Here is a 15,333-nt window from a genome sequence, read left to right on the forward strand (position 1 = left end):
GGGAACAGTTTCGCCCAGGATGGGGGGGGGGCTCTGCTCTCAGGACTCTTGGGCACATTCAGTGCTCCACCCTGGAACCCTCTGTGTCACAGTCCTGTCCTCCAACCTCGCTGTGCCTCCTCCACACGCAGTAAGACCCTCTGAGAAACACTGCTGCCATCCTGCCTCCAGAGCTGTAATGGGGTCTCATGCTGGTTAAACAAGAAAGAATTCGATCGAATGTTATTGAAAAATGCAATGAGATCAGTTAGAATCTGACCAGCCCCCTCTCTCCTTTAAATGGCCCTGTTTACCTGTCTACCAAGTAGGTGATTTTTCTTTAGAGAAATTACAGCCCTCTCCCTCCTTAAGTGTCCCTATTAACCGTGCCTTGGTTAGAAACATTGCTGTATTTAAATCTGCAAACCAAGTTTTGAAAGAAGTGGTGGGGAAGGCAGTAGTCTTGTATCAATTGATCCCATCGCATTTTAATTTAAAAAAATCTCATTGCAATTAAAAGTAGAAATGTACAGTAGACCTTATAAGAGTAGCTGGATATTCTGGTGTTGCTAAGATGTAAAGATAGAAATGATCTGAACTGAAATGAATCTGAAGAATTGAGCAAAAGTGAAGAGACCCACAACAGCCAGGCTTACTGTGTATTACAATATTATTCCAATATATCGTAGACGATGATATTGATGTGATACAGCCATCTGACATGTCTTTGTATCAGAAGTAAATGATGTTGCATTAAAAGTAGCTGTACTGTTTATTCTTATTTAACTATATATTATAAAAAGGGTATTACAGGGTGCTGTGTAAGAGACAAGCTGATTTTCACCCACTCAAGGTCAGAGTTTCCAGTAAGCCCACTCATGGCAAGGCCACTTGTGGAGTGGGTATCAACTTGTATCCTACAAATCCCTGTACCATATTAAATATGTAATACACATTGAAACAATGCACACAGATTTCTTATGAAATCAGAGGGAAGGACGTGGGAAACCAAGCAGCTCCTTTTGGAATTCCTGTGAATTTTTAAGCCATTATTATTGCGCTTTTTTAATTTTTAGCAGCTTATTTTAGAAACACAAACATGCGACAAGTCACTTAGTTTTGGGCTCTTCTTGTATGTTTGCTTACTCTTTGTGTTTCAGCTCGACCTGTGTAATGGGTTAAACATGTTTATCTCTTCAATTTGATGTACTGGTACCAGTGAATGTGAGGTTTGTAGCAAAGTCTCTGATCATACTGTATGTATTCTATGTAAATGCACCGTAGAATGTAATAATAATACACAGGGGTTCAGATAGCACTTCTGTCAACTACCCTCATGGGTGATTATTGCACATTTCACTTCAAGTAAATAGTGGTCCTCATTCACAGTTTTTATTGCATGAAGTTTCCAAAATGCTTTTCTTTTATCTTTGTGGAATTAAGACTGAAAATCAGAATGTTATTGGCACTGTTGATTTAGGAATAGTCCTGTTTGCATTAGATTTTAAAACCTCAGGAAAAAAAACGATCGCTGGCTGGAGATTCAACTCAGAATAAAACCATTTTAAACATGCTTGTTTGCACTGTTTGTACTGCACAGTCTGCATATGTCAATTAAGTTGCAATGGGCCCCAGCATCGTGGGGGCAGGTGGGCTTTGTGCTTATGTCTGATATATTTGGGAGCATTTTGGCTGCCAAACATTCAGCCAGGATTGAAATCCGGTTCTTACTGTAGGAATGAGTCTGAAGAGTGTCTGAACCCCTGCTATTGAGATCTCTCTGAATGCAGAAGCGTAGAGTGGCATGGCTGGTCTGGGTGATGGGTGTGTGTCTGTTCACTACATGATGCTGTGGGACTGGTCTTCAGTATAGCGTGTCAGTCCCTGCTCAGTGCAATCACCTTTCTCTAGTAAACTCCTGCCGTGTGTTGTTGTACAAGATGCTGCTTTTAGATACACTGGCCTGTATTTTCCCCAGTGGGCAGATCACAGGCAAATTGCCCTCTACATAGTAGACACATTACAGTACATGGGCAATTTACCCACAGTGAAAAATCCGGCCAGTTGTATTGTCATGCACACAACCAGGTGAGTCTGGTTTCATTTTTAGAATTTATTACTACTACTTTGCTATCTGACTAACACATAAAACCGAGAAATCTAAATCCACTCCACCCTTGAGATTTCTTCAAGAGCGAAGTCAATCTGTTTTAAAAAATAAAATAAAAATGATACTTTCAAACTTAATTTAAGAATACCTGGCAGGCAACTTTGCTTAGTGTCTGCTACATCTTCTTAGGAATATTCCAATAGTTTTCAGCAGGAGTGTATCACCAGGAGCTGTCCCCTGTTCGTCTGCTTTAGATCATGAATATTGAAAAACTCAATGAATTTTAAATACATTGCTGCAGGGCAGCTGTCCAGGCACTACAGGTGAAATGAGATGGTGTCATCCTCACCCACCCACCGCCATTGATACCCACCCTTCCATGTTGTAAGAAGCTGTCTCTATCTGCTGTTTTTATATAAACATGTTTTGATGTATGTATCTACCTGTATGTATCATGTATTTCATTTATAATGGATGATTAGTGATGTGTCATCAGCCACGTGTACCAAATTGCTCTGCATTGTTTACTCGAGCCAGAACCAGGTCTTACACTACAGCTGTTCCAATGCGTACCATGCCAAACTGGGCCAGGCTGGGTCTGCTTTGAAAGGTCATGTGCGTTTGTTTTTTAATAGTTATCCGGTTTTGTTTTTTAAATCTGTAATTCACTGCCGTCCTCAGATTCGGGTTATGACCATTCCAAGTTGTGCAGTTTCTCAGAACATTCTGCAGCTCTTTGAGGTGGAATTCATTACTCTGAACCCAGTGGGACTCGCCAGAATCACACACTTCTACCCTGGAATCCAATCTCTAGTCTAAAGCCCATAAAATACCAGGCAACTTTTGGACAACTTTTTTCTGGCATCCTATGAAGCAACTTGGTATAGGTGACTTTTCTAAGAAATGTTCACCTTGTGAATAGTTCAAGCTGCTGAACAATCTTGACTTGAGCTACTTTGTGATCATTGTTGAAAAACTTTCCCAACAGCAAACTGCTTGAATACTTGCCAGGAACAATTGTCTGCAAGTTGCTTCGTGTTACACTAGATTAAGAGAACGCTAGACTTCCTGCACTACTATTGATGCAGTGGTGATGAGTGTGTTCGTAATGTGTATTTCTTGGATAGTTCAATAAACTGGGGCATCGCTACAAGAGTAATGCCTCTGCCCACCTCTTGTGCTGTCTTTAGAGACACTCTTAAGACTAAAAGTCCCTCTCAACCACCTCACTCTTCTGTTTCAAATATAGCTCTGGTTAAGAGCGATTTTGCAACAGTGTCTAGGTGGTAAATTGGAGATATTTACAAATTTCCCGGTACAGTGAAATGGTGTTTCAAAACAAATAACACTGTACAATGGTGGCAGCAAGCGCAAGTGTTGACAAATCTATGGCATGTTCTTTAACATTTCAATCTTTGAGAGGAAGTAGAATCGCTAACATGTAAAGCACACAACACCTAGCTTGTGTACAGTTATGCACCACTCTGTCTGCGATTTAAAACAATCATTTTCAGGACTTCATTTGTGGGAGTCTTTGTGTGGCTGGTTTGGGTGCTGCGGTTTCCTAACACTAATTTTAATCTCATCGTACAGTGAAAGATTACATTTCAAATTTGAACTCGTCCTCTAAGTGATTAACACACCTCAAAGTGGACCAGAATAGCATGGTAAACAGCACCCCCTCTGGTACTCTGCAATATTGACTGGAATACGCAGTACTGTAGGTGTGCTAGCAGTAGGGGGCGCTGCACAGAACAACCCTGTACCTGGAGCTCTGTACACTGCTGGACTGAGATACATTAGCCACTGTACTTTATAGACTGTGTGCTTTAATAAATGCTGTTATACAGTGATGCTTTATTACAATGGGTTTGGAAAAAAAATTGTGTGTTATTTTGTTTTTGTTTCGCACAGCTTACCACATCTTCTACATCTGGATCACTGAGCATTTGAAACTGCATTTGAGTTAGTATTGTAAGCCCCAGCCCTATTGATTTAGTATTACACACAGGTCCAGACATGAGACAAGTCAAAAGTGGAATAACCAGGACTTTAAAAATAATTTCACTCAGTCGCACAGCTTCAGCTTTTAGTTTTCTCAGATTTCACTTTCACGCATGTGAAGCCCATGCATCCTGAAACCAGGATCAATAGAATCATTCATAATCACTGACATCACCAAAAACAACAATGGTGCTCAGAAAAGATTTTTAAGTAGTTGGACTTCTACACTTGTTTGTTATTATTAAATGGACCAGCAGCTGTTTTGTCATTTCAAACGTTATGTCCCACGCAATGATTGTTATCTGCTGGCTAGTTGACCGTGGTGACGGTTAGGTTGTCCGAGTACAGAGTAATGTTTCTATACTGGGCAGTGCATGTATTCCCAACTGACGCGCGCTCCACAGACATTCAGGTACCCTTTGTGTCAGTATTCTATCCAATTATATAGCAATTGTTACCTGATTACAGTGCTTTTTGTGGTTTATGGGTGGGAGTCTCTGAGATGGATGTGTATCTGTGGTAGTGGGAGTATCTTAAGAGATAAATGGGCATGTCTTTGTGATGGATGGGCGTGTCTATGTAGGAGTGTCTTGAGATAAATGGGCATGTCTTTGTGATGGATGGGCATGTCTATGTGGGAGTGTCGTAAGATGAGTGGACATGTCTTTGTGATGGATGGGCGTGTCTATGTAGGAGTGTCCTACAATGAGTGGGCATGTCTTTGTGATAGGTGGGCGTGTATGTAGGAGTGTTCTACGATGAGTGGGCATGTGTTTGTGATGGATGGACGTGTCTATGTAGGAGTGTCCTAAGATGAGTGGGCATGTCTTTGTGATAGGTGGGTGTGTTCTTAACACACCTGGAGAAGAGTGCGTCCAGGAACTAGAATGTTATTACAACCGGTGCGTCTCTCAAACAAACCTTACACAGCCATTTCAACGTGGAACACATTTATCTGTTTGACTCACCTACACAGAGAAACACTGGCTCTGGAGTCTTTTCCACTTCTCATCTCAAGAAGGTGGTGGTCTTGAAAGCTATTGTATGTATGTATGTATGTATTTATAATACATGTTTCAGCAGATCCAATTAAAAAGGTATCGCCAAAAGGAAATTCATCTTCTATGCAAACCAGCACAGCTACTGTCACTCATGACGCTTTTTAAAAATCCTGTCTGAATGAAATTCTCCTCTGTACAATCTAGCTGTTAATACAAGAGGGCTCATTAAACAGGAATAAATACAGCAGCATCTTTTCATTGTGTTTTTGTGCTGCCCGATTTAAAATCTTAACCTGTTTTGGCATTTACGCATCTGCCAGTGCAGATAAACGGGGCTGAGCCTGTATGGGGACAGGGCTGAAGTGCTGTCACCATAGCAACGGATGTTGATTCCTCGGTTGCCTGGTGACGTGATGTAAGATGATGTAAATGCAGTTCTATTTTTCCACTCTGCGGCTGTGAAAGGACTTGTCTGCTTTGATGTGTCTGGAAAAAAAAATTTTTTCTCACAAGTGTATTATTTTGGGAGGAAAATGTAAACAAAAAAAAAAAAAACTTAGGGCCAGAATTTAAAACACTATCAACAAATATCACTTATAAATAATACAAGGCAAAAGTATGTTATATGAAAAAAACTAAAATTACAAAAAAATGATCATGAAAAATAATTAAGGTTTTTGTTAAAAACATACAGTAATATTGGTCCTACTTTTTTTTTGTTTGTTTGTTTTTTTCGCTGTGTGCTCACTCAGCCTGCCCTGAGAATGCTTTCTTACCCATTCTCCACACTAAGACCTGCATTAACCTGCTTTCAGAGGGAGGGAGGGAAGGAGGGAGGGCAGTCACTGGAGCAGAACAGCACTCTTGGAGAAGGTTTTTGTGGCAGTGGGAAGAGATTCAGACACTGGTCCCTGTTTACAGAGCTATAAGCAACATATGGTGGATTGACAGACGTTCTGTTTAATTGTTCAAGACTACAGGGTTAGAAAAAAAACAAGAAGTGTCCCAGATGAGAGACCTGAGAGAATGCTTTGATGCATTATGTACAGCTTGGTATCCATGCATCTGGTTTATTTAACAAGCTGGAACAGTTTCTTGCACATAGCACGTTACTGCCCCTGCAGGCCACCGCAAGCTACTTGCTCCACATCCATCATACAGATCTAGTTTAAATCGTTCTGTTTTACTAACATTCTTCCCAGAGTAGCCACATGGCTGTCTTGCCTCAAACAATACTACCCAATCGATCTAAACAGAGGAGCATTTAAATAATGAATTTTGAAAAACATCAGTTTAGGAGCAAAAGGACTACGAAGCAAAGCTGCTCAAACTGAAAAATGCTGTTGTAAGAGAAACACAACATATTAACTTAATCAAAATCCTTAATTGGTTGATATCTGCATCTTGATCCTTCACGTTTAGATGAAGTGAGTGGACTGTAGATGATGTCTTTCACACAGTAACTGTCTGGGGCCACGCAGGTGAGGTCATGACGTATCAAGTAGCTCTTGGAAGCCTGGCAGGGCCCTGCACTGACGCACGAGTGGTATTTAAAAGGTACACAGGTAGTGTTCAGAAACAGCTGTGAATAGATCAGCAGCCTGACTCCCAGTCCCATGTCAGAGAGCCTGCTGAGCTGCAGGGTCATGTTTGTGCAATGTATTAATATTCAAAACAGGAAACCAGAACTAATCCAACCAGGGCAGGTGGACCATTTACAGCTGCAATTGATTAGAAGATGGAAATCATGTTTAATATGCGTGAAGAAAAAACAGAAAGACTATTAATGTATGTAATATTTAAGCCATATAAATCCCAGATTACTGCAAATGGCTGAGTTGATTGCTGCAAGTCTGAGAGTAGCAGAAGAAGACACAGTACAGGTAGTCCCAGCATCCTGGTGTCTGGACCCTTCAGGGTGCTATTGAATTGATTTTTGACTTAGAGGACAGAAGGTGACCTTAGGTGACAGAGCTGAATAAATAACAAAACTAAACTGGGACATCCTTTCACCCTGAATAAATTAACCAGCTGTCTAATCTATCGGGGATTAAATCTGACCATGATAACAGGATTACAGCAGAGAGGCTGCAGGGGAAATGCAATTATAGAAAATAATACAAAATAAAGTATAATGAATTGAACTGTATTCTGGTCAGGGTATTAGAGGGGCATTTTTATCAAATACAAAAACAAATTAAAGCAGAATCTGGTGGAGCCAGTGCTGTACACAATCTGGTATTCACTTAACCAGAGGTCAGATCAGCTACCAACTGATTTTAGGTGAAAATCAGTTTATATCTTACAAGCCACCCTATACTATGCATTTGTGTGATAAATAGTTAAATAAGAATAATTAAACAATAAAGCTGATGTCATTTCAGTCTGATACAAACTGCCTAATACAAAAAGTCTGGCTGTATCGCATCGACATCAGGGTATACGATATGTATCTATAGCAGGTGACTAGAACAGAAAATGAGCTTCTAACCTCTGGTGAAAGCTCCTTAACACAGATAATATCAAAAAGCACAGTATTTGAATAATGGCAATAAGAACGATTGAAGAGATAATAAGCAGACATGCAGCTGTGGGAGGGTTTTTAACAAGCAGAGGTGACATTGTAGCTGTGTAATAATTGGGCCTCACAAAATCCTGTCACCTTTCAGAGTATGTGTTTGATGTGGGGTGCTTCATTGGAACATAATGAAACCTATTAATTGCACAGCAAGTTTTGCCACTTTCAGTTTCGGAACTTTGATTGAGTGGGGTGAACAACAAAGCGAACAACAGGAAAGCGTCAGGTATGATTTACATCCCTTTCATTTGCTCTAATTTTTATTGGTTTCGAAATCTTTGTCTCAGCCGCTGCTGGTCAGAAGCAAAGAACACATTGAAAATGATGGCATTGGGTAGAAAAGCCCTTGCAACCCGGCACACAACTAACAGTTTTCATGATATTTCAATAGCTCAAAAAGAAATACCTTACTCTACGTTCCGGTATTATGCGAGCCCCTGAAAATCAAACGTTACAAAGAACAGGCCTAGTTAATCCTGTGCTTATTGAAACGGGCTGTGAGCAGACTTGCTGTGTGCACAGTGCACCTGGATCTGGAGCTGGCTGCTCACTCAGCTCACCTCAATCCTATCACTCAGCACAAAGGTGTTTTTTTTAGTTTTTTATTGCCATGTCAACAAAGCTCTGCACTACTTGTTTATTTTCATCAAACACACAATTGTCAGAGGACCAGCTGTAAAACAATTCCCTAGAAGATTCCCAAGTGTCAGCAATTACATTTTCCAGGAAGTGTGCATTATATTTCTTAGTATCTCTGATTTATCATTTCTTTACACGTTACAAGCAAAAGAAAATGTATAAATAGACATCATCATCAGCGTCTGTGTTTGTGAAATAAATGAATCAGCAGTTAACCCTGTGATCTCTTTTTAAACACTGCGAGACGGCTCATTAGAACAGCTTGGGAGGAGCAATTATACTGTGAAACCAGATCTTTGCAAAAATACAAATAGGTCTTTACACATTAACGATTTCAAACAGGGAAAATGTTTAGACCAAAACGCAGCTGTCGTGTGTGTGCTCAGGGTATGCCATGTATACCAGTGTGGAAGGCGATGTTCCTGACTAAAATCGTGGAAAGCTACAGAGCAATACTGTATTCCCCTTTTACTATTCAGTCAATTCGACAAAACACTCCCTTAGATGGCATGTGGTCACACATGCTTCAGATTTAAAAACTGGTAATATATGATAATTTATACAAGTGAGGAAACATCTGAAGGTGCCTTTGCAGGCTAGTGGTCCCTCTACTCAGACGGTCTATAGTGTTATATACTTTAATCATTACTAACTGTCAAAACACTGGAAAAACAATATTGTCACAAACACACACTGCTCTCACCCTCACAGACAGCCCCTACCCACCCTAGAGCACTACACCACCAGGTTGACACACACTCAAACAAGGGCAAACACAGGAAGAATTAAACAATTTCAGGACTGCACAACACAAAAATAAATGCACTTGCGACAATAACCAAAAACAGTGAATTAGCAACAATAATAACCCAAAACGGTTCCCACTACCACCATGCTTTGTCCCTCATTAGCAGGCCAGCCCCTTTTCCATAAGAGGTTGACTCCGGGCACGGCACCTGATCCACCACCAGGCGGCGACGGCGAGTCAGTCCGATCGTGCCCGCTACAATGTGCCTCTTCTTTTCTAGCTCAATCCAGAACGTGAATAAAGTCCAGTCGAAACAGTTTGTGCAGGGCTCACATGTTCTGTTTATTAACTAAACAGTAGCATTCAAAACAAATACACATTCCACGTTCCAGTCTATAAAACAATAAATAATAATTTCTGTATAGGTTAACGAACAGGTTACAGTATAATCGTAAATCTCGAAAAACTACTCACTTCTAAATCTTTTGTAGTCATTTTTGTATTACTTTAGTATAAATACATGTTACTTTGGATTCATATGTTGTTTTTTTCTGACTTTATGTGAACGAAAAGACACACATTTGCCCGTTTTCCCATTGGAAATAGTGATATTTTGAAATATCACTGTCCTGGTCACAAAAGCAAAGTTTGTGGGGAATAATAGCAATTTTCTAAACTTTTGAGGCATAAGCAATTAGGAAATAACACTTACTACCCAGGAACAAAAAGTGTGTTACATAGTGTTACCAATACAGAAATAACCAAATAAACTAGAAAGTTATATAGTTAGATGCGTACAGACCACGTACAACTGTGAAAATCCCAGTACTGCACCTCAGCACTTTCATAACATCGCCGCAGGTGGATTGGAGTCGGGCTAAGTGTGACCACCACACTAATTAATAAATAGTAACGCATTGCTACCAGTTAAAGGGAACATTATGTCTCTTAAAGGGAAAGTATAAACCATTGTTACAATCTGTCAACTGGTTTCTGCAGTTTGAGACAGTTCAGTCTCTAAATACACATATACATTCTATATCTAATCTTATACATTAAGCACAGAACAGTTCTAAAATAGCATTTACTACACAAAAAACAGATAGTGGTTGTCAACATTAATAGTTAGCAAGCTGTCATGTAATTGGAGGGATAACATGTGCATTTAACTGTGCATCCCCAGATTTTATTTCATTTATGCTTTATTGCCACAAGAGCGCACTGTTTATCCACAATGTCTTGGAAGCAGGAGAAAGAGCCGTCGCAATCCTCATGTCGAAGTGTTTGGTGCCACCTTGTGGCTATTTTTCCCCCTCTTTCGGCTTTCCTGACTGGATGTTAATTCGCTTTTTGCTGTATTTTGGCGCGAGTTACTGGTCATATACAAAACAAATTCATACAGCGCCTACACAGCAGTTAACACGAGAATTGATATTACTAGCATATTAAATTACATGGACCGGACAGGGTGAAATGCTACATTGATCGTACATAGGGCAAGCACTGGTCTCATTTTGCTACACAGCAACCATTCAGAAATGTTGCTTGGCAAAGAAAAAAAATATTCCAGGCTACGAGTTTTGGTATCAAAACTGTGCAGAATGTACTCTGTATTGTAAGATGTTTGTGTTTTTTTGCATGTACTTTTAGCCCTGAAACTGAATTGCTTTGGGTGGAATCTCTAGAATTTGTAGTCGGTATTTAAATCTAAATGTGTTGTCTTTAACTGGGCTCTTGTGGCTTTCTTGAGTGAGCAACGAGGATATCCAGAACATAATGTTACGATATGCAGGTCCTGGGGCAATATGTATCACGATACTGTACTGCACATGTTATGGACTCTAAGGGATAATTCGTTTTGCACCACGAGAAACAAGAATTATCATTAATGATGGACAGTATTTGTAAAGAGAAAACCTAATTGAGACGGGGGCTTGTATCCGAAACAACAATGAAACCGCATTCATCACTGAAGAATCCTGTGGTGGACTACGAGACGATCTGCTCAACAATCAGTACACACGTGTTTTAATCCAGTAGACAAATAACACATTTCTTAAACACATCACTGTAAATACTGCTGTTCCCATAGCAGTTGGTACTGTACAAGCTACAGTAGCTTTCCATATTGTTTGAAAACACCTTTTTTGAAATGAATGGCTTTCTTCAGAACCGTAATATAAATAGAACTCCTACAGAGTTGGGCTAACGACAGCAACTGATTAAATTGTAGCGGAATTTCTGCCTCCACCTGGTGGCTGCTTAGTGCAGTACAGACTGCAGGTTTGTCATCAGCCACTGCTCTCTGGCAAAGACATGCGTGCTATTTAATGTACTTGGCCTGTGGAGCACAGCTACGGGACTGCTGTATATCCAGTTGTTATTAGTATAACGACAGTACCTTGGTGAAAGAACTCCAAGGAGCTTGTAAAGAAGGATGTCTGGGTCACTCCTCTGTTGCCTTTACACTGTACTGTTGCATTTTTAAAAAATGTTTTGCAGTGTACATGGTAATTTCATTGACCACCATGCCTGTTTTTTGACTTTGAAATCAGCTGCAGAGTCACTTACAAGAACGTCTCACCCAAAAGGGCAGAGCACAAGGAGGTTAAGTGACTTGCTAGGGGTCACACAATGAGTTATTGGCTAAAATGGGATTTGAACTGTGTACCTCCTGGTTACAAGCCCATTTCTATAACCACTGGTAAAACGAATCCTGTTATACATCCAATGTTTGCAGTGTGTGGTAATTTCAAAAAAAAAAAAAAGACACCAAAGTTGTTGCATCATAGTTTACCATAGTAACGATGCAATGCAAAATGTAATAAAGCACAGCAAAAGCATTGTAAAGCACAGATAGGTATGGTAAAGCATTATTTAAAAACAAATGGCAAACCAAGGCATATGCACAGAATAACCATGAGAAAAGCAACCCTGCTCTGGCACACGGGAAACAAGATATTAATAACGGTATGCACATCCCCTGCTGTTTAGATCAGTTGAATAGACACCAGTATTTTTGTATAGAGGCATGTTTGCACACAGTATTATGATTGTGATACCCTGTAAATATCAAATGTTGCAAACCACAATTTTACTAGATCTCTACTGGATCGTATTTTGGATTTATAGTATGCCCGGGCCAATTGCAAAGTGGTTGCTAAGCTGATGTGGACCTTGATCTAACGTAGAAAGTAGACATACTTTCGTTTCTATATTTGTACTTATAATATAAACAGAACACTCCATGAGTGTTCATGAAGTGCTTTGGTTATTTCACTAATAACTTCAGTACTATTGGTGGTGTTGTTGGAATTCTGGTTACAGTGGGGTCTATCTATATACTGAAAAGTAAGAGATTTATTCTGTTTATCAAATCACATGACACGTCTTTTTTATCATAATATTGCACTTGACTGCATTGTGGCTAGACTAGCCATGTAAGGGAGTGATCCTTGCACAATAAACGAATCCACTGCTTCTCCTTTGATGTGTTTCAGGACACCCCGGCAATCTGAAACACAAACTTACTGTGTTTCATTCATTCCTGAACTCTTGCTTCAGTGTTTACCACAACAAGCATGAGTTAGAAAAATGGTCAAAATTAAAAAAAAAAAAAAAACAGAGCTAGAACATGGTAAAAAATAAAAAAACTCACGCCTTTCCTGAAGATTGATGCAGTGAGTTTGGACAAGAACCTGACTGACAAAGGCATGACCTTAGAGAAGCTGAAGGAGTTTGTTTGTTTTCAGGTTTGTTATTGATGCTAACACCTCCTCCCTTGCTATACAGAACAATCCACCAGCAGTTCTAAATGACTGTGAACATGCTGGCTGTAGGGGTGACGTCAGGCCAGAAAGGAACACAGTCAGACAGTACTGGCAGGTGAAACTGAGGCGCCATGGCGCTCAGTGTGTTTAATAAACACACAGAAAAGTAAGACTTATACAAAACAGCACACGGCACTTTAGGCCAAAATAAACAGATGAACAAAACGATAAAACAGTGGACAAACAGACAAACAAGTACCGCGCTGTTGCTTCCAGCATGTTGTAGCAATTTTTACTTTTTTTGTTTACTTTTTATTTTCTCCTTCTCTCTCCACTCACCGAACACGCAACCCTGAGTGAGTGAAACACTATATCTTTTATGCAGCTAAACCGAGACTCGATTGCTAATCAGTCATTCAATTGAATCTCGGCACAGTCTGCACGTGGTCTAATTGTGCGCTCCCCGTGCCCCCATACAAATACCCACTTTAATCTGCACGTGAAGTGATTGTGTCGTCCGCGTGTCTAAATACAATTAATGCAGTCAGCTAAAAGCTATACCATATAGAGAAGCTGAAACTGTAAAACTGTATTTTAAGTTTCATGCATTAATTATATCTAATGACATTTTCTACACTCATTCATAATATACCCAAAATCTTAAGTGAATAGAACAATGGAGGCTAATATGAATCAGTATTGAATTGGTCTTTTACTGACCAAGTGCAATTCATCCAACACACTCCCAGCACCAACGTTGTGCTTCAGGTGTGATGAGAAGATGGAGAAATCAAACAGCTGTTTGAAGAGGCTGGCCGGTAAATCATCTCCAGGGCGGTTTGATTGTTTTGTTTCTGTGTCTGTGTTTTTTTAATAGTGACTGATCAGTGAGTTATTTATTATTTTTATTTACAGTCAAACTTCCCTTTACTTAGCACAGGATTTCACGTGGCTCTGAAAGTCTGCAACTCAGTCATGAAAGGCAGGGATGTCGAAGGGTCACATTTGATATTTGATTTGCTGGCCAAAACCTGACTTTTTTACTTATCTGAGGAACATTAAATCAATGACAGTAAAATAAAATCCTAACAATAGGAATTTTAATTTGATAGAATAGGCCTGGTTGTACAGGGGCCATCAGTTTGCGTGGTACAGTAATGTGACGGTATCACCTCCACTTAGGTTTGCCAAGAGTATTACATCTTCCAATACCATGAACTTTAGTTATCCTGCATGTACATACTTCTACAGACCATTAACAACATACTGGGGTGAATGCATTTGTTGTAACCTTTCCACATACAAATACACCAGGAAATGCACACATATATTTCCCTAATTTATTTTACAGTATACATATTTTTTTGGTAAATCTTATTTCAACAAAACCAACTACAGTACATCTAAATGGAAGCCTACTTATGTATTTTAAAACAGGCTTTTCAGCAATGTATTTTTGACATTGTATCTTTTTAGTGTTACCTGAAAGTTTTTGTCTTTTACTGCTGTTATTCCCACAACTCGTGGGCTAACAAATTTTAATCAAAGAATGAAAAACAAGACTAATTGGACCATCTTCAAATAGTTAAACATTTGAGACAGATTGCTGTAAATATTCTACCTTGACCCTGATGAATAAAATCTTCCATGAACAATCTGCCATCATCATGATCCATCTCTTGTGGTCAGATATAAGAAAAAAATAAGGAAAAGAAAACAGCAAGAGTCCCAAAAAAAGCGAAATACGCGCTACAATATATTTCTCCCTGTACAGTTCCTCAAACCCAAGTCATATTTTTAGTTTCTGTACGAAATGTCAGATAATCAGATATTCATCACACTCATTTAACCATCCCTGAAGTCAAAATTGTATAGGGTCAGATATGTGAGTGCTGACTGTATGTTAAGAAACAGAATTCCAACAATCTGCAACCCACTGATTCGCGTTGTACCTGCTCCAGAGTGGCCTCCGTAACACTGCAGAGTTCCGTATGGATCTTGTGTATGAATGGTATGAAAGTTTTTTTTTTAATTATTAAAAACTGCTGTTTTCAGGTGGCACCATAAAAATATGAAGTGATGGAGCCGAGGGACAATGTGTCTCCTTGTGACAGGCCAGCGCAGCGTCATGTTGCTGTGCTACCCAGCCACCGATGCACGCAGACAGCAAAATGTACAGGAGCGCCACCTTGTGGGGATAATGACTCTGGGAGGGTTGCTAACAGGAGCTCCTTCTGCTGTCTCCAGGACCAGTGTGCATGGCTGTGCAATGACCTGGTATTAACCTTACCTGCATGAACACACTTCACAACATGTGCAGGAAATTACACTGAACCCAGAACAAAATTCAAACTAAATTGAGGATTTGTGACTTGTACCAACTGACATACTGTAATCTAGACAGCTATTAAATAATACATAGCTGTTACAGTAAAACAAGTGCTGCTCTGGATATCCAAGAAGAAAAAAAAAAACACACAAGAAGGACATGGAAATAAAAATAC

General features: G+C 39.7%; 1 protein-coding gene across 4 annotated transcripts in view; it reads left to right on the plus strand.

The window, feature by feature from the left end:
• LOC121317331 (lysocardiolipin acyltransferase 1-like) overlaps positions 1-1,552 on the plus strand; it is a 52,408-nt gene extending 50,856 nt beyond the window's left edge. For all 4 annotated transcript variants that reach the window (XM_041253150.1, XM_041253149.1, XM_041253151.1 and 1 more), the window contains exon 6: positions 1-1,552. This exon is cut by the window's left edge and continues 1,538 nt beyond it. The gene's annotated coding sequence lies outside the window, so the exon portion shown is untranslated.
• The last annotated feature ends 13,781 nt before the right edge of the window (positions 1,553-15,333 follow it).

Source organism: Polyodon spathula, chromosome 6 (assembly GCF_017654505.1).
Source record: "Polyodon spathula isolate WHYD16114869_AA chromosome 6, ASM1765450v1, whole genome shotgun sequence".
Taxonomy (NCBI): domain Eukaryota; kingdom Metazoa; phylum Chordata; class Actinopteri; order Acipenseriformes; family Polyodontidae; genus Polyodon; species Polyodon spathula.